At 42.2% G+C, this 22,535-nt stretch overlaps 1 pseudogene; it reads left to right on the plus strand.

Moving 5' to 3' along the window:
- Window positions 1–18,548, plus strand: part of LOC138637638 (zinc finger protein 729-like) — a 304,899-nt pseudogene extending 286,351 nt beyond the window's left edge.
- The last annotated feature ends 3,987 nt before the right edge of the window (window positions 18,549–22,535 follow it).

Genomic DNA, 22,535 nt, shown 5'->3' on the forward strand with positions numbered 1-22,535 from the left:
CTTCCATAGTAACAGCGTATCCTGTGTGGAGTCTGCCAAAATCATCACCATATCTTGAACAGTCTTTCAGGGCCTTGTAGAGAGGTAACATTATGCGGGATGCGTCCGGTATCCACTGACAACAATAAGTACATAGTCCAAGAAAACGTTGGAGTTCAGTCTCATCCTTTGTAGCTGACGGCTATTTTTCTTTCTTCTGTGAGGTGTCTGGCACCCTGAAGGAGACAGTGACCCAAAAATATCACTTGACCAAGGCAGAACCGAAGTTTCGAGGCCGAAACCTGACAGTTCAGATCTGCCAGATACTTGCGAAAACTAACAGTGGCAACAATGGCTTCCTGCTCTGTCTGTGTACACAACAAAAAAACAAAAAACAAAAAAATTACCCACATACTGAAGCAGCATAACATAAGGATATTCTAACTGCCAGGGTTAGAGACACTATCCCCCCTATTTTTTTTTATTTTTTTCCTTCAAACTGATTGGGAAAGGACATGTAAGATACACATCTCAATATGTTCATCTGCATAGGGGTTATATAACGTAAGGACCATCTGACCATCATCTTGGAATTATATTCTGGAGCGGAACTGTGATAATAAATCTGTCCCCAGTAAATTTACCGGACATAAGGGAGAGATTACAAACTGAGCAGTAACTTCAGGGGAAGGTCCCACAGGGATGGGTTTTGTGAGAGTATATTCATTGGGTCTGCCATCTACTCTAATTAAAACAAGCTCTTGATCTGAGAATTAACATAGCGAGGCTTGGGAGGGAGATTTCCAGACATAGGGTTAAAATGGATATTGGAATATGACACTGGATTTGTGTAAGGGAGGGGGCCTGGAGTTGGAGCCTGTTTCCTGGGCCACTGATAAGGAACCGAGCTGCGTCCTTGAAGCTGCAGCGGGGGGGGGGACGACGGGGGGGACTAGAGAGCGAGTAAAGATCGCTGCAGCTGCTGATACAGAATAGGTTAAATTCTTCTGGACTCAGCGCGTACTGAACCAAGGACAGAATATACACAACTTCATATTCTTCAGCGCAGCCGGCCCCCCTTTCTCTGGCCCGCAGCACAAAGAGGAGAAGTCAAAAAACAATTCGCGCAGGGGTTCACCCCTCCCATCAGCTTCAAACACACAGATAAGAATTTACAGCATTCCTCAACACAAAAGAAGAAAAACAACAACGCAGCTATTTGACTCCCCTCTCCCATCGGGTGTTTTGGAAAACCACAGTAACGGAATACAGCAATTCTCAGACTCAATTAATTTCTACAAAACCTTCACACAATTCATATACCAAAACACCTTAGAAAAACCAATGATTGAGATATTTTATAACCAAACACGGGCTCTGCATCCTTTCATCTTTCCTCTCCATCAACCTCTTTCCATTTCTCATTCTTTAAACCTCGCGCAACTCGCAGATGAGCTTGCGTTTGTTCTAACAGTCCTTTATCTTTCAATATGCCCTTTTTGTTCTCTATGAGATTGTGCCATATAGACGGCTGCAATCTCCCTTTCGAGGGCAATCCTACATGCTTGTACAACCTCTCAACATTCTTGACTGCCTTCTTGCCCTCCCGTGACTCTACTATTGTCTTGACTTCCACAGCATCCTCACCTAACCTGTGGGGCACGGACTTCTTCTTTAAGAGACGTAACATGACTCACAGAATACTACGCCCTTCTGCAGTAGGCCGCTGACAGCGACAGCAACACTTGTGTCCTAACACGGAGCCTCGCGCTCCACGTGTTATGAATAAAGAGCCTCGCGCTCAATATTTTTCCCTAACCTGAACACCAAAGAGTACAGTCTGCCCTGTCACGATATTCTAAACGTTGGGAGGCTGTCTCCTAGTGAGACCCCTCCACTGTGTTTCTGGTGGTCCCCCTCTTAGGACGTCTTAATTACCGATATGTGCAAGTGTGTGCAAGTGTTTCTGGTGGTCCCCCTCTTGGGACGTCTTAATTACCGATATGTGCAAGTGTGTGCAAGTGTTTCTGGTGGTCCCCCTCTTGGGACGTCTTAATTACCGATATGTGCAAGTGTGTGCAAGTGTTTCTGATGGTCCCACTCTTGGGACGTCTTAATTACCGATGTATGTGCGTGCAATATCACAGAGGCCACGTCTCCTATCCCTTCCTCTAAGCCGCCCCCAATCCACAAACTTCTCAATCTTTCACTCTATCACTACTAGGCAACAGTCACGGGTAGGGTGGTTGAATGGAGTACAATGACCAGTGGAGGAGGTGTGGTGTACACGAGGACGCGCAGAGTGCGACGTCTCTCAGTTGCTGGTTCGAAGCGTGGCACGGGATCGCGCTCGGTCTCACCACTCGACCGGTCACTCCCCAGACCCAAGGAGACCACAGACTAACCAATAATGGCTGAAACACTAGCAAGTGTGACACATACATAGTATGCGATCTCCACTTACCGTGTTTGGAGGGTGATCAGTCCTCGAGGTCAGCCACTACGGGTGTCGTCCACGGACGTCCAGGCATGGGTCCAGGGGGTCTCGGATCGCGGGCCACGCCCCACGTTGGTTGCGCCAAATTGTCGGGGTCGTCACGACAATACCCTTCATCCACCAGTCATTCCAAATCAGATTAAAAGCAGTGGTACCGGAGTGAAGAATGAGTCAGACAAAAGCTGGTTCAAACTCAGAGTCTGCTTATGCTTCCACACGTAGTGGTAACCTCACAGCAACTACTGAACTTTATTTCCTAAAACACAATATTACATGGTCCATTGGGGGAAGGTGTGCAGAGGGCGGGGTTAGGCAGGGGTTAAGCAATGTATCTAGTATTCAGTCCTTCTGATTGGCTCTGACATCATCTGATGAATCTTCCTTTGTCCACATCTTGTCCACATCGCTTTAAGTATCATTTCCAGAGAAATGATACTTGTCCTTCTGGAATGTGAAACTTGTTTCTTCAGCCTGAAAGTGGGGCAAAGGTGAATACTGGCAGCCATCTTAAATACAGTTAAATTTGCATTAGCAAGCGAAGGGGAAAAACTTATTGTTTCACAGCATAAGAATATATAAAAGTACAAAAGTGTATAAAGACGTATATTTTTACCTTGACAATATATCCCATCTGGTTCATGGGGACGGGGACACCATGGGCCTGTGTGATTTCAAACACCAGGGCTGAATTTCATCCCCAATCCATACCTGCTTCTATGGCTCGGCGGACAGAGAAGCTGACCACAAAGTACAGGCTCAAGGGTTCGAACCCAGACACATGACAGTGAATTTCACCTTTCACACGACAATGACCCCAAACAACCTCCAAATCAACAAAAGAATGGCTTTCCCAGAAATAGATGGAAGTTCTGGAATGGTGCAGCCAGAGTTCAGGTCTGAATCCAATAGAACATTTTTGGGTTGACCTGAAGTGGTTGCTGTACACAGGAGATGCTCCCGCAATCTGACAGATCTGGAGGTATTGAATGGAAGAGTGGGCAGAGATTGCCAATTCTAGATGTGCCATGCTGACAGACTACCCACACAGACTGAATGCTAACATAAAGCAAAGTATTAATGTCAGGGTGTGGAGATTTATGCAATCACATTATTTTAATTCATTATTTTACTTTTTCCACCTGAAAAAATATTAGTTTATTTTTCAAATGGATTTCTACAGATTCTGGGCAGCATTCTGGAAACTTTCCTGAAATGATTCTTCATGTTTACATGACAAAAATCTGGGATTTTAACAGGGGTTATAGGCTGGTGATATTCGCTTGTCTACAATACACTGACGCATTAGGATTCCCCTTCACATGAATTAAGAGGCTGAGGCCGACCAATGAAAAACCAGCCCATAGCATTATCCCCTCCACCATCGTTACAGCGGGCACAATGCAATCAGACTCCTCCATCAGACGCAGATAGACATGTGTGATCCATCACTGTGTAGGAAGATGGACCGAGCCGGTGGTGCCTTTCTTATGCTGGTCCCGGAACCATCGGAACTGTCACCATTGTTGCAGAGGGGAAAGCATTTAGACATGGACGGACCTTTGCACTTGACTGAAGGGGGCGTGAAAGAGATAAAAGGGGCTGTGCGCGCGGGAAAAAGGGGCATTTGATGGGAAAACAGAGTTAACTCTCGCTCCGTGAGACGACGCCACAGCACCGTCCCTCACTGCTGCATGCCATCTCGCACCCCTGCTGACCGTGAGAGACATGACTGTGGGTCTTTGTCTACCTGTGATACTGGAATGACCACGCGTGCCATTCCGTAGACTAACGCAGGCGCATGGCCCACTTCTGAACAGGACGATCAGCCCAAGCCGGCTAGCTTACACTCTGCCCCCGCCACTGAACTTTGAAATACTCCGGCCGAACCAGAGACTGTGTCACGACCCGTACGTTCCTCCGTCACCGCAGGACCTCCCTCAAGAGAACCCGGTCACACCACTTCCATCAGGAGACAGTGCCTCGGTTTCCTTCGGGACCAAGTCAGAGACTTTGCACGCTTCCTTCAGCGCCACCGTGGGAGAACAAGTCTTCACCGCCCTGAAAACTTCAGACTGATAAGTTTGCCTGTTATTTAGCCAACTGTTTCGTTTCCCCTGTTTATTCCTTTTTGTTACCTATACCCCTCCATCACTAATATTCTGCATGGAGTATCCCCTGTGTTAAAACCTCTTAACTCTTGTTCTGCCTTCTGCTCATCACTGCATCCCGCGTTCCTGCGGCTTCTACAACTACACAGAACACGTCTCCTCCAGAGTCCAGTGGTGGCGGCTTTACACCACTCCATCCGATGCTCGACATTGTGCTTGGTGATGTACGGCTGCATGCAGCTGCTCGGCCATAAAGTTCCCGGCATGGGTGCAATGTTTGTGCTGATACCAGAGAATGTCTGGACTCTGTAGTAATGGGGTCAGCAGAGCGGTGGTGACTTTTCTGCCCTCTGCTCCTCAGCACCCAGCCCCCGCTCTATAACGTTGCCAAGGTCTCCACTTTTTGGCTGAGTTGCACCAGTTCCTTCCACTTCTCAGTAATATCACTCACAGGTGAGGGGGGAAGATTCCGGAGGAAGAAATGTCACAAATGGACTTGGGTATACTTTATGCATGTGAAGCTGTGCAGGCATCATACTGTGTGCAATGGGGGACTGAACTGTGGGGGCATCATACTGTGTGAGGGCCATGAAAAGTGGTATCTTACTATGTGAAAACACTACTAGGCTTCACTGGGAGAATGTTTCTCTGTTGTTGCATACACAGAGCTGGACGAGGTTAGGGAAGCACTGAGGAATCCTGGTAACTCCAGGACTTTTGATGATGCAATGGTCATGTGATCAGTCACATGGGGAGGAGTAACTGATGACATGCTGTGACATCATCAAATGTCCTGTAGTCTCTAAAATGTACACCTTCCCCGTGTAATACAGGACTCTCATTTCCCTTTAATAGACGATGGTCCTTTCCATCAGTGACCCCCCGAGGATGGAGCAGTACACAGACCACATGGCAGCTCGGATATTAGACCTTACCCTGGAGATAATCTACTGGATCACTGGAGAGGTGAGATCTTCACATCACTCTGATCTCTAGGAATAAAGCAGGGAAATGACGGGAAAGGTGAAGGATTCTTGGCCTCTGTGTAGTGATCGGCGTCTCCCCATACACAGGATCACACAGTAGTGAAGACGTCGTCTGGGGAGTGTGTGACCCCCCGTGTGTCAGGAGGGCGGAGCAGGACCCCGAGTGACATCACCGAGCCTCCACCTCATTCACTGATACATGAGCAGAAGATCCTAGAACTGACCAATAGGATCACTGAGCTGCTGAGCGGAGAGGTGAGCGCTGCCGGGAATGCTGGGACATTATACAATGACGCCGGGGGAAGGGTCTGTTAATGGCGGGTCATTGTGTGTGTCAGGTTCCTATAAGGTGTCAGGACGTCACCGTCTATTTCTCCGTGGAGGAGTGGGAGTATATAGAAGGACACAAGGATCTGTACAAGGACGCCATGATGGAGGATCACCGGACCATCACATCTCCGGGTAAGAGGAGACCTTCCTGGGTTGTAGAGAACAGGTCTGAGAGTCGTCTAGATTCCCCATCATCTGCTCATCACATATAGACAATGTATTCAGTCACTGCGGTTATTTCCTATAGATGGATCCAGTCTGAGAAATCCCCCGGAGAGAAGTCCCAGTCCTCTATATTCCCAGGATCGGCCAGAGGAGGAGGAAGATGTCTCCTGGGATCATCAGGTAGAAGAGATGAGATTTCTGTACATTCTCTATAGATCGATGTAATAAAGCTTCTACTAATCTCCGGCCGTTGTGCCGAGTACTGGAGGCTCCAGCAGATCCTGGTATTGTTGGTTGTTTTCGGTATAAATAGTTTCTGGTTTTATATAAGACTAGCTGAAGAGCCCGGCGTTGCCTGGGCATAGTAAATATCTGTGGTTAGTTATAGCACGTCACTTCTCTCATTTTCCCAATCACATCTTTAATTTTCCCCCTCACATCTCTCATTTTCTCCCTCACACCTCTCATTTTCTCCCTCACACCTCTCATTTTCTCCCTCACTCCTCTCATTCCCGCCTAACACTTGTCATTTCGACCTCACATCTGTCATTTTCCGATCACTACACTATTTTCCCTCACTCCTCTCATTTTGCACTCACACCTTTTCATTTTCACCTCACACCTCTCATTTTCACCTCAGTATATACATGTTTGTCATCTCCCTTATATATAGTATACATCTGTATGTCATCTCCTGTATATAGTATATACCTGTATGTCATCTCCCCTGTGTATAGTATATACCTGCTGTGTGTCATCTCCCCTGTATATAGTATATACCTGTATGTCATCTCCTCCTATATATAGTATATACCTGTATGTCATCTCCTCCTATATATAGTATATACCTGTATGTCATCTCCTCCTATATATAGTATATACCTGTATGTCATCTCCTTCTATATATAGTATATACCTGTATGTCATCTCCTCCTGTATATAGTATATACCTGTGTGTCATCTCCCCTGTATATAGTATATATCTGTGTGTCATCTCCTCCTGTATATAGTATATACCTGTATGTCATCTTCTATATATAGCATATACCTGTATGTCATCTCCTCCTTTATATAGTATATACCTGTAGGTAATCTGCTCCTGTATATAGTATATACCTGTGTGTCATCTCCTCCTGTATATAGTATATACCTGTATGTCATCTCCTCCTGTATATAGTATGTACCTGTATGTCATCTCCTCCTCTATATAGTATATACCTGTGTCATCTCTCCTGTATATAGTATATATCTGTGTGTCATCTCCCCTGTATATAGTATATACCTGTGTGATCTCCTGTATTAGACCTCGTTAACACGTTATTTGCTCAGTATTTTTACCTCAGTATTTGTAAGATAAATTGGCAGTCTGATAAATCCCCAGCCAACAGGAAGCCCTCCCCCTGGCAGTATATATTAGCTCACACATACACATAATAGACAGGTCATGTGACTGACAGCTGCTGTATTTCCTATATGGTACATTTGTTGCTCTTGTAGTTTGTCTGCTTATTAATCAGATTTTTATTTTTGAAGGCTAATACCAGACTTGTGTGTGTTTTAGGGCGAGTTTCGTCTGTCAAGTTGTGTGTGTTGAGTTTTGTGTGGCAACATGCATGTAGCAACTTTTTGTGTGTCGAGTTGCATGTGACAGGTTAGTGTAGCAAGTTGTGTGCAGCAAGTTTTGTGCATGGCGAGTTTTGCGCGTGGTGAGTTTTATGTCTGGTGCCTTTTGAGTATGTGCAAGTTTTGTGTGAGGCAACTTTTGCATGTGTTGCAAATTTTGTGCATGTGGCAATTTTTCCGCGTGTGCAAGTTTTGCGTGTGGCGAGTTTTCCATGAGGTGAGTTTTGCACTTGTGGCGAGTTTTGCGTGAGCCTAGTTTTTGCATGTGGCGAGTTTTGCGCTTGGTGAGTTTTGAGCGGCGACTTTTGTGTTTCGACTTTTATGTGGCGAGGTTGGTGTATGTGTGGTGAAATGTGTGCTGAGGGTGGTATATGTGTTCAAGCACGTGGTAGTGTGTGGCGCATTTTGTGTGTGTGTTCATATCCCCGTGTGTGGTGAGTATCCCATGTCGGGGCCCCACCTTAGCAACTATATGGTATATACTCTTTGGCGCCATCGCTCTCATTCTTTAAGTCCCCCTTGTTCACATCTGGCAGCTGTCAATTTGCCTCCAACACTTTTCCTTTCACTTTTCCCCATTATGTAGATAAGGGAAAAATAGTTTGGTGAATTGGAAAGCGCGGGGTTAAAATTTCACCTCACAACATAGCCTATGACGCTCTCAGGGTCCAGACGTGTGACTTTGCAAAATTTTGTGGCTGTAGCTTCGACGCCTCCAACACTTTTCCTTTCACTTTTTTCCCCATTATGTAGATAGGGGCAAAATTGTTTGGTGAATTGGAACGCGCGGGGTTAAAATTTCGCCTCACAACATAGCCTATGACGCTGTCGGGGTCCAGACGTGTGACTGTGCAGAATTTTGTGGCTGTAGCTGCGACGGTGCAGATGCCAATCCCGGACATACACACACACACACACACACACACACACACACATACACACACACACACACACACACACACACACACACACACACACATTCAGCTTTATATAGTAGATTGTGTGAAGGTTCCTGCAGTCTGGAGATTGAGGTGAGATTTCTACAATTCCTCTGTAGATTAAAGGGGTTTTCTGGACATATAATCTGATGAGTTATACTTTGTATCAACATCAGATTTGTGGAGATCCAACACCCGTCACCCCCAGTGATCAGCTGTTATTAGCTCTGGCGATGGCTGGATATAAACATTGAATGGAGTCAGGATATCACAGCTCTGGTCAATGTGTAGCAGCCGCTGTGGAGAACTGCAGATCAGCTTCTTTATCTTACATTCAAATATTCAATCACATTGAGATCTGCAGAATTGGGAAGATTAGGAATCATCTTTAACTCTTAGGTCACATTATTTAGATGAAATAGAGCCAAGTGCATTAAGAAACCTCTCTGACATGGAAAGGGGGCTCTTGATCTCTACAATGTTTGACTATGAGTAGCTAGAGGGGTCCTGCTACTATGCCACCACAAAACAATAATCCTGAGAGTAGATCCTGTGCGATATTCTTCATAGCATTTACTATGTGGTCATTAGTCCAATCTCCAACTATCATTGTGTCCAAGACAAATTCGTGACTCTTCAATAGGGAGCATAGATCTTTAGACCATTATTTTTACTTGTTCATATTACAATTTCAACGCTGAGGTGAGGAAATTAAAGGAACTAAGGTTTCCCAAGCAGACCACTGACCACACTTGTCTTCTTTCCCCCAAGTAAGTACACACACCGAACCCTCCGCATGACATATATGCATGATGTATCAGGCCAGGCCTCTTTCTTCCGTTGCACCATTGTCCAATTTTGATACTCACTGTGAGTTCTTTGATTGGTCAGTATGAACTGGGTTTGCTCTATGTATCCTGACTATGTTCTATCATAGCTGTGATGCTCTGCGTTCTTGACCCCTTTCTATCATAGCTGCAATGATCTGTGTGTTCTGACACATTTCTACCTTAGTAGTGATGCTCTATGGGTCTTGACCCCTTTCTATCACAGCTGCAATGCTCTGTGGGGGCTTTGACTGCTTTTTATCAAAGGTGAGATGCTCTGGGTGTCTTGACCCCTTTTTATCATAGCTGTGATAATCTTTGTGTTCTGGCCTTTTCTATCATAGCTGCAATGCTTTTTTCTCATAGCTGTGAGGCCCTGCATGTCCTTACACCTTTCTATTTTAGCTGTGAGGCTCTGCATGTCTTGACTCCTTTCTATCATAGCTGTGAAACTCTGTGTCCTGACTCCTTTCTATCATAGCTGCGATGATCTGCGTGTCTTGACACCTTTCTATCATAGCTGTGAGGCTCTGTATGTCCTGCTAGTGATGAGCGAGTATACTCGTTGCTCGGGTTTTCCCGAGCACGCTCAGGTGGTCTCCGAGTATTTATGAATGGAGATTTAGTTTTCGTTGCCGCAGCTGAATGATTTGCAGCTACTAGACAGCTTGATAACATGTGGGTATTCCCTAGCAACCAGGCAACCCCCACATGTACTCAGGCTGGCGAGTAGCTGTAAATCATGCAGCTGTGTCAACAAAAACTAAATCTCCGAGCAGTCCCAAATACTCGGAGACCACCCGAGCGCGCTCTGGAAAACCCGAGCAACGAGTATACTCACTCATCACTAGTCCTGACTCCTTTCTATCATAGCTGTGTCCTGACTCCTTTCTATCATAGCTGTGAGGCTCTGCATGTCCTGACTCCTTTCTATCACAGCTGTGAGGCTCTGTGTCCTGACACCTTTCTATCATAGCTGTGAGGCTCTGCATGTCCTAAATCCTTTCTATCATATCTGTGAGGCTCTGTTTCCTAACACCTTTCTATCATAGCTGTGAGGCTCTGCATGTCCTGACTCCTTTCTATCATAGCTGTGAGGCTCTGTGTCCTCACTCCTTTCTATCATAGCTGTGAGGTTCTGTGTCCTCACTCCTTTCTATCATATCTGTGAGGCTCGGCATGTCCTGACTCCTTTCTATCTTAGCTGTGAGGCCCTGCATGTCTTGACACCTTTCTATCATAGCTGTGAGGCTCTGCATGTCCTGACTCCTTTCTAGCATAGCTGTGAGGCTGTGTCCTGACTCCTTTCTATCTTAGCTGTGAGGCTCTGTGTCCTGACTCCTTTCTATCATAGCTGTGAGGCTCGGCATGTCCTGACTCCTTTCTATCTTAGCTGTGAGGCCCTGCATGTCTTGACAGCTTTCTATCATAGCTGTGAGGCTCTGCATGTCCTGACTCCTTTCTAGCATAGCTGTGAGGCTGTGTCCTGACTCCTTTCTATCATAGCTGAGGCTCTGCATGTCCTGACTCCTTTCTAGCATAGCTGTGAGGCTGTGTCCTGACACCTTTCTATCATAGCTGTGAAGCTCTGTTTCCTGACTCCTTTCTATCATAGCTGTGGTGCTTTGCATGTCTTGACACCTTTCTATCATAGCTGTGAGTTTCTGCATGTCCTGACTCCTTTCTATCATAGCTGTGAGGCTCTGTGTCCTGACTCCTTTCTATCATAGCTGTGAGACTGTTTCCTGACTCCTTTCTATCATAGCTGTGAGGCTCTGCATGTCCTGAATCCTTTCTATCATATCTGTGAGGCTCTGTTTCCTGACTCCTTTCTATCATAGCTGTGAGGCTCTGCATGTCCTGACTCCTTTCTATCATAGCTGTGAGGCTCTGTGTCCTCACTCCTTTCTATCATATCTGTGAGGCTCTGCATGTCCTGAATACTTTCTATCATAGCTGTGAGGGTCTGTGTCCTGACTCCTTTCTATCATAGCTGTGAGGCTCTGCATGTCCTGAATCCTTTCTATCATAACTGTGAGGCTCCGCATGTCCTGACTCCTTTCTATCATAGTTGTGAGGCTCTGTTTCCTGACTCCTTTCTATCATAGCTGTGAGGCTCTGCATGTCCTGACTCCTTTCTATCATAGCTGTGAGGCTCTGTTTCCTGACTCCTTTCTATCATAGCTGTGAGGCTCTGCATGTCCTGACTCCTTTCTATCATAGCTGTGAGGGTCAGTGTCCTGACTCCTTTCTATCATAGCTGTGAGGCTCTGCATGTCCTGAATCCTTTCTATCATAACTGTGAGGCTCCGCATGTCCTGACTCCTTTCTATCATAGCTGTGAGGCTCTGTTTCCTGACTCCTTTCTATCACAGCTATGAGGCTCTGCATGTCCTGACTCCTTTCTATCATAGCTGTGAGGCCCTGCATGTCCTGACTCCTTTCTATTATAGTTGTGAGGCTCTGCATGTGCTGAATCCTTTCTATCATAACTGTGAGGCTCCGCATGTCCTGACTCCTTTCTATCATAGCTGTGAGGCTCTGTTTCCTGACTCCTTTCTATCATAGCTATGAGGCTCTGCATGTCCTGACACCTTTCTATCATAGCTGTGAGGCTCTGCATGTCCTGACTCCTTTCTATCATAACTGTGAGGCTCCGCATGTCCTGACTCCTTTCTATCATAGCTGTGAGGCTCTGTTTCCTGACTCCTTTCTATCATAGCTGTGAGGCTCTGCATGTCCTGACTCCTTTCTATCATAGCTGTGAGGCTCTGTTTCCTGACTCCTTTCTATCATAGCTGTGAGGCTCTGCATGTCCTGACTCCTTTCTATCATAGCTGTGAGGCTCTGTTTCCTGACTCCTTTCTATTATAGCTGTGAGGCTCTGCATGTCCTGACTCCTTTCTATCATAGCTGTGAGGGTCAGTGTCCTGACTCCTTTCTATCATAGCTGTGAGGCTCTGCATGTCCTGAATCCTTTCTATCATAACTGTGAGGCTCCGCATGTCCTGACTCCTTTCTATCATAGCTGTGAGGCTCTGTTTCCTGACTCCTTTCTATCACAGCTATGAGGCTCTGCATGTCCTGACTCCTTTCTATCATAGCTGTGAGGCCCTGCATGTCCTGACTCATTTCTATTATAGTTGTGAGGCTCTGCATGTGCTGAATCCTTTCTATCATAACTGTGAGGCTCCGCATGTCCTGACTCCTTTCTATCATAGCTGTGAGGCTCTGTTTCCTGACTCCTTTCTATCATAGCTATGAGGCTCTGCATGTACTGACACCTTTCATTCATAGCTGTGAGGCTCTGCATGTCCTGACTCCTTTCTATCATAGCTGTGAGGCTCTGCATGTCCTGACCCCTTTCTATAATATCTGTGAGGCTCTGCATGTCCTGACTCCTTTCTATCATATCTGTGAGGATCTGCATGTCCTGACTCCTTTCTATCATAGCTGTGAAGCTCTGCATGTCCTGACTCCTTTCTATCATAGCTGTGAGGCTCTGTGTCCTGACTCCTTTCTATAATATCTGTGGGGCTCTGCATGTCCTGACTCCTTTCTATCATATCTGTGAGGCTCTGTGTCCTGACTCCTTTCTATCATAGTTGTGATGCTTTGTGTCCTGACACCTTTCTATCATAGCTGTGAGGCTCTGCATGTCCTGACTCCTTTCTATCATAGCTGTGAGGCTCTACATGCCTTGACACCTTTCTATCATAGCTGTGAGGCTCTGCATGTTCTGACTCCTTTCTATCATAGCTGTGAGGCTTTGTGTCCTGACACCTTTCTATCATAGCTGCGAGACTCGATGGGCTCTGGCACCTTTCTATTATAGCCAGTGGGACTAGATGAGCTAGCTTGTCTTGAGAAAACAGTCCTAAGGGGAGGACATGATAAGCACTGGAGGAAGGAAGATTTCATCTCCTGTGATGATGAAAGACTTTTTTACTGTAAAAGTGGTGACGTTACTGAGTAATATAAGAACTGGTGTTACTCAGCTCAGAGTCCGCTTCACCATAGACCAAGATCATTTCACGCAGAGAAATAACCGGAGCATTTCTGATTATGTAAATTACGATGTTGAATGTTAATGATGCCCAATCGTCAATTGATTTTCCTTTTAGGGCAGATCAGTTCTTACCTTCTAGGAGTTTTACCTTCATCTCAATATATGATCAACCAGGGTTTCTTTTTTACTTTTTCTCATTTCTGTAATGTGGGATTCTTGCAGGAAAGTTTTAGTGGACCGACAAGTGGACTTGAAACCCCCACATCAGTATCAGTGACCGGTAAGAACCTTTCCTATAAATGTCTTTATTATTGGGATCAATGATGGAAAATTCAGACAAATGTCTTCCGCGCTGTCGTCGGCTGTCACCAGTGGCCCCATGGAGAATGAATGGAGCTGTGATCACTTTAAATGCTGTGAACAACCCTTTAAATAGAAAATGTCATCAGAAAATGTTTTTTTGTTTTTGTGTTAAATTTATTTATTTATTTATTTATTTTTTTGGCAAAGTTTTTTCATCCCATATTACAATTTGTATAAAAAAACAAAAATGAGAAAGCTTGAAATTTTCACAAGAGAAATAACATAATAAAGTTCTAGCTCACTGTTACTGTTTTATTATATTTGTTAAGCAAAATCCTTTTTATAATACTTAAATATTTATTTTGTATTTATGATTGTTTTATATTGAGCATAGGATGTTTTTTGTGTCAGTAACTGTGTATGAGAGCTTGATTTATTGGACCATTTAGCAATAAATATGATATTCTGATTGCTTTTTACTCCATTTTTTGAGGGGAAGCAATGTGTATAAAAACAGCAATTCTGACTTTGTTTTATTGTCTGTTTAATTAAGTTTGTGAATGGGATAAATAGCATGCCTATTTTATAGTATAAGTTTTTTTTAGTACTTTTTTTTACAACAAAACATAAAAAATGGTGTTCTGATATTTTAAGAACTATAGCTTTGGCTTTTTTTTTTTTTCTTTTGTTGTCGGAGCAACTTGGGGGCTTCTTTTTTGCATAGTGAACTGTAATAATTATTCGTACTATTTTACGTTTTGTATTCAACTGAATAGAGAGGTGAGAAAAAAAAACGACATTTTGTTTTCTTTCTTTATTTTTTTAAATAAAACCAACAACAGAATTCACTGCGCTGATATACTGTAAGTGACAGGTTAGTTTCATAGGAGGAGAAAAAAATTGTTTAACTTATAAAAATTCCCTGGAAAATGGAAATAAAGATTAAAGGGAAACTGTCAGCAGGGTTTTGTAATTACTCTTGAGATGTAGGAGCAGAGAACCTGATTCCAGCGATGTATCACCTCCTGGACTGCTTGGGGCAGCTTTAATAAAATAAGACTGCGCTTTGCTATATTCATAGCATGGGTTATGTTTCTTTACAATGTGTTCCTATGATGAATTGATGCTTTGGTATCCATCCTGACAGTGGCCACTGTTGGTCACTTACTTCTTGAGTGTATGTGCTGTCACCTTCCTCTGTACAGAGCACGGTGCCTGGTAAAGGACTACAAGTCCCAGACATAACTAATCAAAACCAGAAGAACTTCCCCCTCAGGAGGGAAATATTATACAGTAGACCAAACCCAAGGACTACACAAGAACGCTCTCGAGTTTGGGTGCGGAATCATCAGCGATGTCCACAACGGCAAAGGATGGTTATAGGATTAGAATCAATGACCAATGATGGAGCCCTACTAAAATAACCCAAAAATGAATAATAACATTTATCGGCGTCCCTAAAATACCAATATACATATACATACAGTATATATATATATATATATATATATATATATATATATTCTATATAATTAACTCATCAAAAGAATACTATACTAATAAATGAAATAATAAAAATCATACATAAATAAATATACCGCATTATTCATATTATAAGACTCACTTTTTTCCCCATAAACCCAATGTATTGAACAGGGTCATTTCTGCAGGAAGCTCGCGGCGGTAGCATCAAGATCTCATCACAAGAGATCTCAATCTCTGGCATCCATTTTCCCGAGGTTCACCGCATTGAATACTTTGGGAGGTGCAGGGGCTTCACTTACATTTTGTGAAAGCCTGAGCCTGCTGCAGCGTTGCACCGCTGATCACCCCCCTCCTCCCAGCCTGTGACCATCAGCATCGCCCCCGATGCCTCTTTCCTGCAGCCGCTTCTCTGGGACCCCGCTCCACTGCAGTCGCCACCCCACGATAAGCTACTGTAAAAACGGACTATAAGACGCACCTCCATTTTATTTAAAAAAAAATCCCTATTTTCCTCCCCCAAATTTGGGGTGCGTCGTATGATCTGGTGAGTCTTATAATCCGCAAAATACGGTAATTTCATTAAACGGTTATTCCCATCTCCAACATCCTATCCACCTATGTAGTAGATGTAATAATACTATTAGCAAATACCTCCAAATAGAATGTATAGTTCTTCTGATTCGCTATGTCTGTATTCTCAAGTGCAGGCTTTGCAGGACCTTAGGCATCCATGGTTACGAGTCTTACGACCACTGATATACTGACAGTTGACTAGTTGCTAATGGTCGTAACCATGGATACCTAAGGTCCTGCACATGAGGAAAGAAACGTAGAGAATAAGAAAAACTATACTACATTAATTGGAGGTATTTGGAGGTATTTGCTAATATTATTATTATTACTCGTACTACATATTGGGATAGGATCTTGGAAATGAGAATACACTTTAACTACAATTAATTGTATACACAAAAATGGAAGAAAATAGAGCTAAAAACACCTCATTAAAATCTGAAAAAAAGGAAAAGGCAGTGTGGTCAATGGTATATCACAACATAGATTGTAGCTTGCGAGCAGGGCCCTCACTCCTCTTGGTATCTGTTTTGATCTGTGTTTATTGTTATGCTGTGATGTCTATTGTCTGTACAAATCCCATATATAATGTAAAGTGCTGCGGAATATGTCGGCACTATAGAAATAAAATTATTATATTATTATTATTATTAATAACATGGCAACAAAATTCATGAAAAAATATATGTATAATAAATCAAATAAAGAGGTGGGGGGCGGGTAAAATGTTCACAAAAAGATAGAATTAAATATGATTATAATCAGGGGACCAAAAACATGATAGTAAACAGGAATGCCATGATTACCACGGTAAAAACCTAAAATGTATTCAGTTTTCGTTAAATAAACCTCTGATCAAAATAAAATAATATATATTTATAATATTTAACAACAGGTATGATAAATCTCCCTCAGAACTAGAAATGCCATGTTGTGATTTACCATTGACCACGCTGCCTTTTCCTTTTTTTTTCCGAGTATTGTTGAGATGTTTTCAGTTCTATTTCCTTCAATTTTTGTGCTTATAATTGATTGTAGTTAATAAAATTAGATTTATTTATGCATTTTTTTGTATTGTTTCATTTATTAGTATAGTATGATTTTAACTAGAAGTTTTTATAAAGAAGGATAATCACCTGGCTTGGGGGCTGTTCTATATGTTCAGCTTCTAGTTATAAATTCCAACCTGCCCTATGCGTACCAGGGATGTAGAGAAATACAGAATTGTTTGGAATTTGAAAAAAATTAAAAATATTTTGTTTGGGAAAATAAGAAATGTTTGTTTTCTTTCCCAGATGAATATTGGATGGAAGGCTTCAATGGACATTACTATGCATCTCCCTATTATGAAGTAACAGATAACAATACCACACAAGATTATTCAGAAGATCAAAATGTGTCCATAATCTTTCAGAACCAAGATCTGTTCAGTGATACCACTGATCACAAGAAGCCTTCATTTAATCAATCTTTGATTGGCAAACAAAGAACTAGACATCGACAGAATGAACTATTTCCACGTGAAAAACATGTAAAAAATAAATCAAATCTTTTTTGGCAAGAGACAGTTTTCAAAGAAGAACGTCCATTTTTATGTTCAGAATGTGGAAAGTGTTTTAGAAAGAAGTCAGCTCTTACAGAACATCTAAAAATTCACACAGGGTACAAGCCATTTTTATGTTCAGAATGCGGAAAATGTTTTTGCCAGCTAACAGGTCTTGTTAAACATAAAAGGACTCACACAGGAGAGAAGCCGTTTCCATGTTCTGAATGTGGGAAAAGTTTCAGTCATAAAGCAGTTCTTATGGAACATATAAGAACTCACACAGGGGAGAAACCATTTTCATGTTCAGAATGTGCAAAATGTTTTGGCAAGAGATCAGTTCTTCTGGAACATCTAAAAAGTCACACAGGGGAGAAGCCTTATTCATGTTCAGAATGTGAGAAATGTTATAGCAACAAAACGGGTCTTGTTAAACATCAGAGATCTCACACAGGGGAGAAGCCATTTTCATGCCCTGAATGCAGGAAGTATTTTAGCACCAAATCATATCTTGCAGACCATTTAAGAATTCACACAGGGGAGAAACCATTTGCATGCTTAGAATGTGGAAAATATTTCAGCCAGAAATCTGCTCTTTCTAGACATAATTTGTTGACTCACACAGCTGAGAAGCAATTTTCATGTCTTGAATGTGGGAAGTATTTTAGTTACAAGTCATATCTTGTGGAGCATCTAAGAACTCACACAGGTGAGAAACCATTTTCATGTTCAGAATGTGGGAAATGTTATAGCAACAAATCTGGTCTTGCTCATCATCATTACATAACTCACTCAGGGGAGAAGCCATTTTCATGTTCAGAATGTAGGAAGTGTTATAGCGATAAATCTGATCTTGCTCAACATCATAAGATAAATCACACAGGGGAGAAACCATTTTCATGTTCAGAATGTGGGAAATGTTTTGTTCACAAATTTAATCTTGTTAGACATCTGAAAAGTCACACAGGGAAGAAACCTTTTTCATGTTTTGAATGTGGAAAATGTTTTCTCCACAAATTTGGTCTTGTTAGACATCAGAAAACTCACACAGGGGAGAAGCCATTCTCATGTTCAGAATGTGGGAAACGTTTTTCAAACAAATCAGACCTTGTTAGACATGAGAGAATTCACAAATCGGAGAAAACATTTTAATGTTCAGCTTGTAGGAAATATATGAATTGATTGAGCTTCATTGATGGATCATCTGCCAATACCTTCTAATATTTATCTCAAATCTTTTAGAATGGTGTGAGCAGAAGTCCGAAAAAGATCTGTGTTGATCTATTGATCATATAGCCACTGCTGTGTAGCCACTGTGCCTGCATCTGGAGCAGGATATATAATACTTTTGCTTTTCTCCAACAAAGTAAGAGGGTAATCTCCATCATTTGAATGCTGCAACTAAAGCAGATTATTGGACAAAAGGGCGAGTAAAGGGTTTTCCTGTCAATAATAATGATTTTCCAGTAAGAGATGGAACACAATCATGCTTTTTAAGCAAATGAAGAAAGACTTTGAAACCCGTTTGCACTTCATTACCCTACAGATTTTTATGGATTTGTGGATGTTTCAATAAACTTCAATGCTGAATGTTTTATGACAGAGTCCAATAGATGTAGGTTCCTTCTTTTCACAATTAGGTATTCAGTTTTCCAACGCTCATTCTCTTTTGTTCATGCAAGATGAGGATAATGTTGTTTTTTTTTAATTAATTATTATAAGTGACCATTCTGTTATTCGTTATGTTTCTGGTTTATGCATAATATGTATCATGTAGTTAGGTTCTTTTAAAGAAAATATTAATAGTAGCTGTTTTTTATAACTGTGAGGAAAACTGAAGTATTGATGAAAAAGTCACATGACAGACTGAAATCTATTGCAAAGGACTAAGACATGTAACCGTGACCAGGTGGAATTTGTTTCAGAAACGTCTTTAGTTGTCAAGCTTAATCATGCAAAACCGAATCCAGATCCGAGAGGTGGTGAGGGTCAGACATATAAGTGATGGAGCCGGCTAGACAAGTGGGTTCATAGGAGGAAAGGTTTACAAAGGTGCAAGGGACTTCTCCCCCTTTTTTTGTAGGGAACTGGAAAAGCAAAGTCCCAACAATTAATTAAGACATTTGTTTTGCAATCTAGTCAACTTTTTTATGAGCTTATCATACCATAGTGGTAGGTCTCATTAAATTATAGGAGGTCTGGCCAGGGAAACAACAAGGAAAAGTTTTTCCATTGTTCACTTTTTGTGGTACGACTACCCTAACAGTCATAGAAGAGGCATGTATCTCCAAGAAGAATGGTCTATTGGGATCTGGTCCATCGAGAACCATGGTTGAAACAACTCTTTCAGCTTGAGGAGTCCAATTTTTTCAGTTGAAACCCTTCTTTTTTAGAGCTGGGAAGTCATGAGAGATGAAAAATGGATAATAAAAATGAATGAATGAATGAACCCCAGAAAACCTTGAATTGCTCAAATGGTTTTGAAAACATCCCCCACTTTAGTACATCAGAGAGTTTCTCTGAGTTCATCTGTGACCCTGGTTGGAAATCACATATTGTAGAAATGGCTGCTGAGTGTTTTCAAAGAGACAGTTCTCCGACTTACCATAGAAGTAGCATTCTCTAAGCTGTTGTAGAGCAAAATGGACGTCCCCAAATAGAACATAACGCAGTAGAATGTTGTCAAGATACAACACTACATAAAAAGAATAGAGGTCACAAAAATGTCATTGGCAAATGCCTGGATGACACTTGCAATAATACTTTGACCACAGGAGGTTACTAGATACTTAAAAGTCTATAACGAGCATTCAAATTAGCTCTCCTGCAGAAGGAAAGAAACTACTACTACTACTACTACCCAGTGGAGGAACCTACCCTAAGTCGATCCTTTACTGAGAATTACAAAATGCCATAATGAGTGTTGAAAGCCTTCTTCCATTCATTGCGCTCACAGATACAAATCAGGTTGTATGCTTAAAACATTGCCTCTTAAATCCTGTCAAAAAGTTTGGAAATCTGAGGAAGCAGATACTTGTTTTTGACAGTGACTTTATTTAACCTTTGGAAATTGATCCCGGGTCACAACAATCAAACCTTTTACTGATCAGAGAAGAATCCAACTCAAGCAGGAGCCAAAAGGGGGCAGATAAATCCCCTTTTTATGTTTCCTTTAATATATAGAGACATTAATGCATACACCCTGCCTCGAGGAGGAACAATTGGGAAGTCATATAACCTGTGTGGAGGCAAAGTCATAAAAAGACATAAAAAGAACCTGAATAACATTTAGGCAATTGAGCCAAATCTTGCACCTTAGGCTGAGTCATGAGTGGACAAATAACTTGCATCCAACGAAGTTGCATGGTCCTAGTAATTTTGCCAAGGTTCCAGTTTACGAATATAGTCCACAAGGACAGAGACACAGCGATGTTGGAGCAGAGTTGAATTAGAGCTTTTACAGCAGAACTGATCCAACATGAAAACAGTGTTATAGGGGTTGTACACTACCTGGACAATGCATTTTTAAGTTAAATTGCCCCCCTTGTAAAATAATAGCATCTTCATCTCAAGATAATAACACTAAGACACTGGAGAAAATTAGGAGGAAGAAAATCTCATTTGATCTTCATCCCATTACATTGGCAAAATATCGCTCAAGTCACATTTCCAGGTCTAACCAGAAACCTACTTTTTTTCTGATATTCTGCAATAAATTAGAGAAGATTCTGAATAAAGCTTCCTTTGACATTATTCTTCTTGTCCTGGAAAAAACACAGGACGAATTAGTGCCGACAAGGAAAAATATCAATACCCTGATGGAAAACCTTTTTCCATAATTAACTATAGACCAACTTAATCTTACAAAAGACCTTAACCAATTTTTTACCTCTTTTATGAAAACTATTGAAGGTAGAAAACGTTCAAAATTTCAGAAAGAATGTATTGACTACGGGTTGAATTGTGTTTGCCCGGGTTTACACAAACCCAACCGCTTTTCTACCAGGATAGTCAACCATCTTCCTCACCCTGAACATTCTCATTATTCAGAATCCAGCAGCGAGTCCTCTGACCATTCTTATCACGGGCGTCAATGTAACTTCATCCAGAATAGGCGGAGCAAGGGGAAACATGGAGGAGAGGGAGGAAACAAACTAGAAGACAACACGGCCCAGCACATAATGATCAGGTCCCTGACACAAGTCCAACATTATAGAATCTGGTGATTAACATCTCTGACGAAATGCTGAAATCTCCTTCCTTATTCATGGACTCTCTTTTTACCCAACATCTCAGTCAGATTAATTTAAATTAGAACAAGATTTAGAGAAATTATTCAGAACATTAAGACTCAAGACACTAATGGAGGAAGTGAAACCAGACTGGACCAGTGACTCCTTGATCTGTGATGACTTCACCTTCGGTTCTCATATTGTACACTACAGACCGGTGAGTATGTTTGTTTTCTCCAAGAAATACTCTTTTATCCAAACTTTTGCACAATTAGTGAGACAGGATCTCACTATGGCTTGAGGTATACCCAGACCAGATCAAAACCCTGTAAGATTCTGTCAAAAGGAGAATCCGAAGCACTGCAATGTCTCTCTACACTCTCTGAGCTGGTAACTACAAAGACTCTGGAATCAATTATAAGATTATCAAAGATTATAACAATGGAACATTGAACCAACTGAAGGACAATGTCTACAAGCCAATCCCTATTGACTGTGCTAGGGCCCTGATGACAGAACTCAACAGCCTCATGAGTGATGCCCTCCTAGAGGCTGGGATCATTTACAAGAAAAAAGCTGACTGCATGAGCCCTAATTTCCTACGCATCCCAAGGCTCTGCACACTCCTAAAGTTCCTCCCAGTCGACCCACAGTATTCAGAACTAATTATTTATTCCAATCACCAGTGAAAGTTTTGGAGACTCTGTTACACTCCCATGTTGAGAGGGTTCCCTTCTATTTGAGGGGCACCATTGGCTTTATTAATACACCTGATGGTATCCTAAAATTCCTATTGATGTAGGGATAAGTACTTGTATTGTACGGTCCATCCATCAATATAATAAACAGGGTATGCACCTAACACTGCATGAACCAGCCACCACCCAGTATCTGTATCAGTACAAATGCAAAGTGCTAGTAAGTGCATGGAAGATGT

This window comes from Ranitomeya imitator, chromosome 5 (assembly GCF_032444005.1).
Source record: "Ranitomeya imitator isolate aRanImi1 chromosome 5, aRanImi1.pri, whole genome shotgun sequence".
Taxonomy (NCBI): domain Eukaryota; kingdom Metazoa; phylum Chordata; class Amphibia; order Anura; family Dendrobatidae; genus Ranitomeya; species Ranitomeya imitator.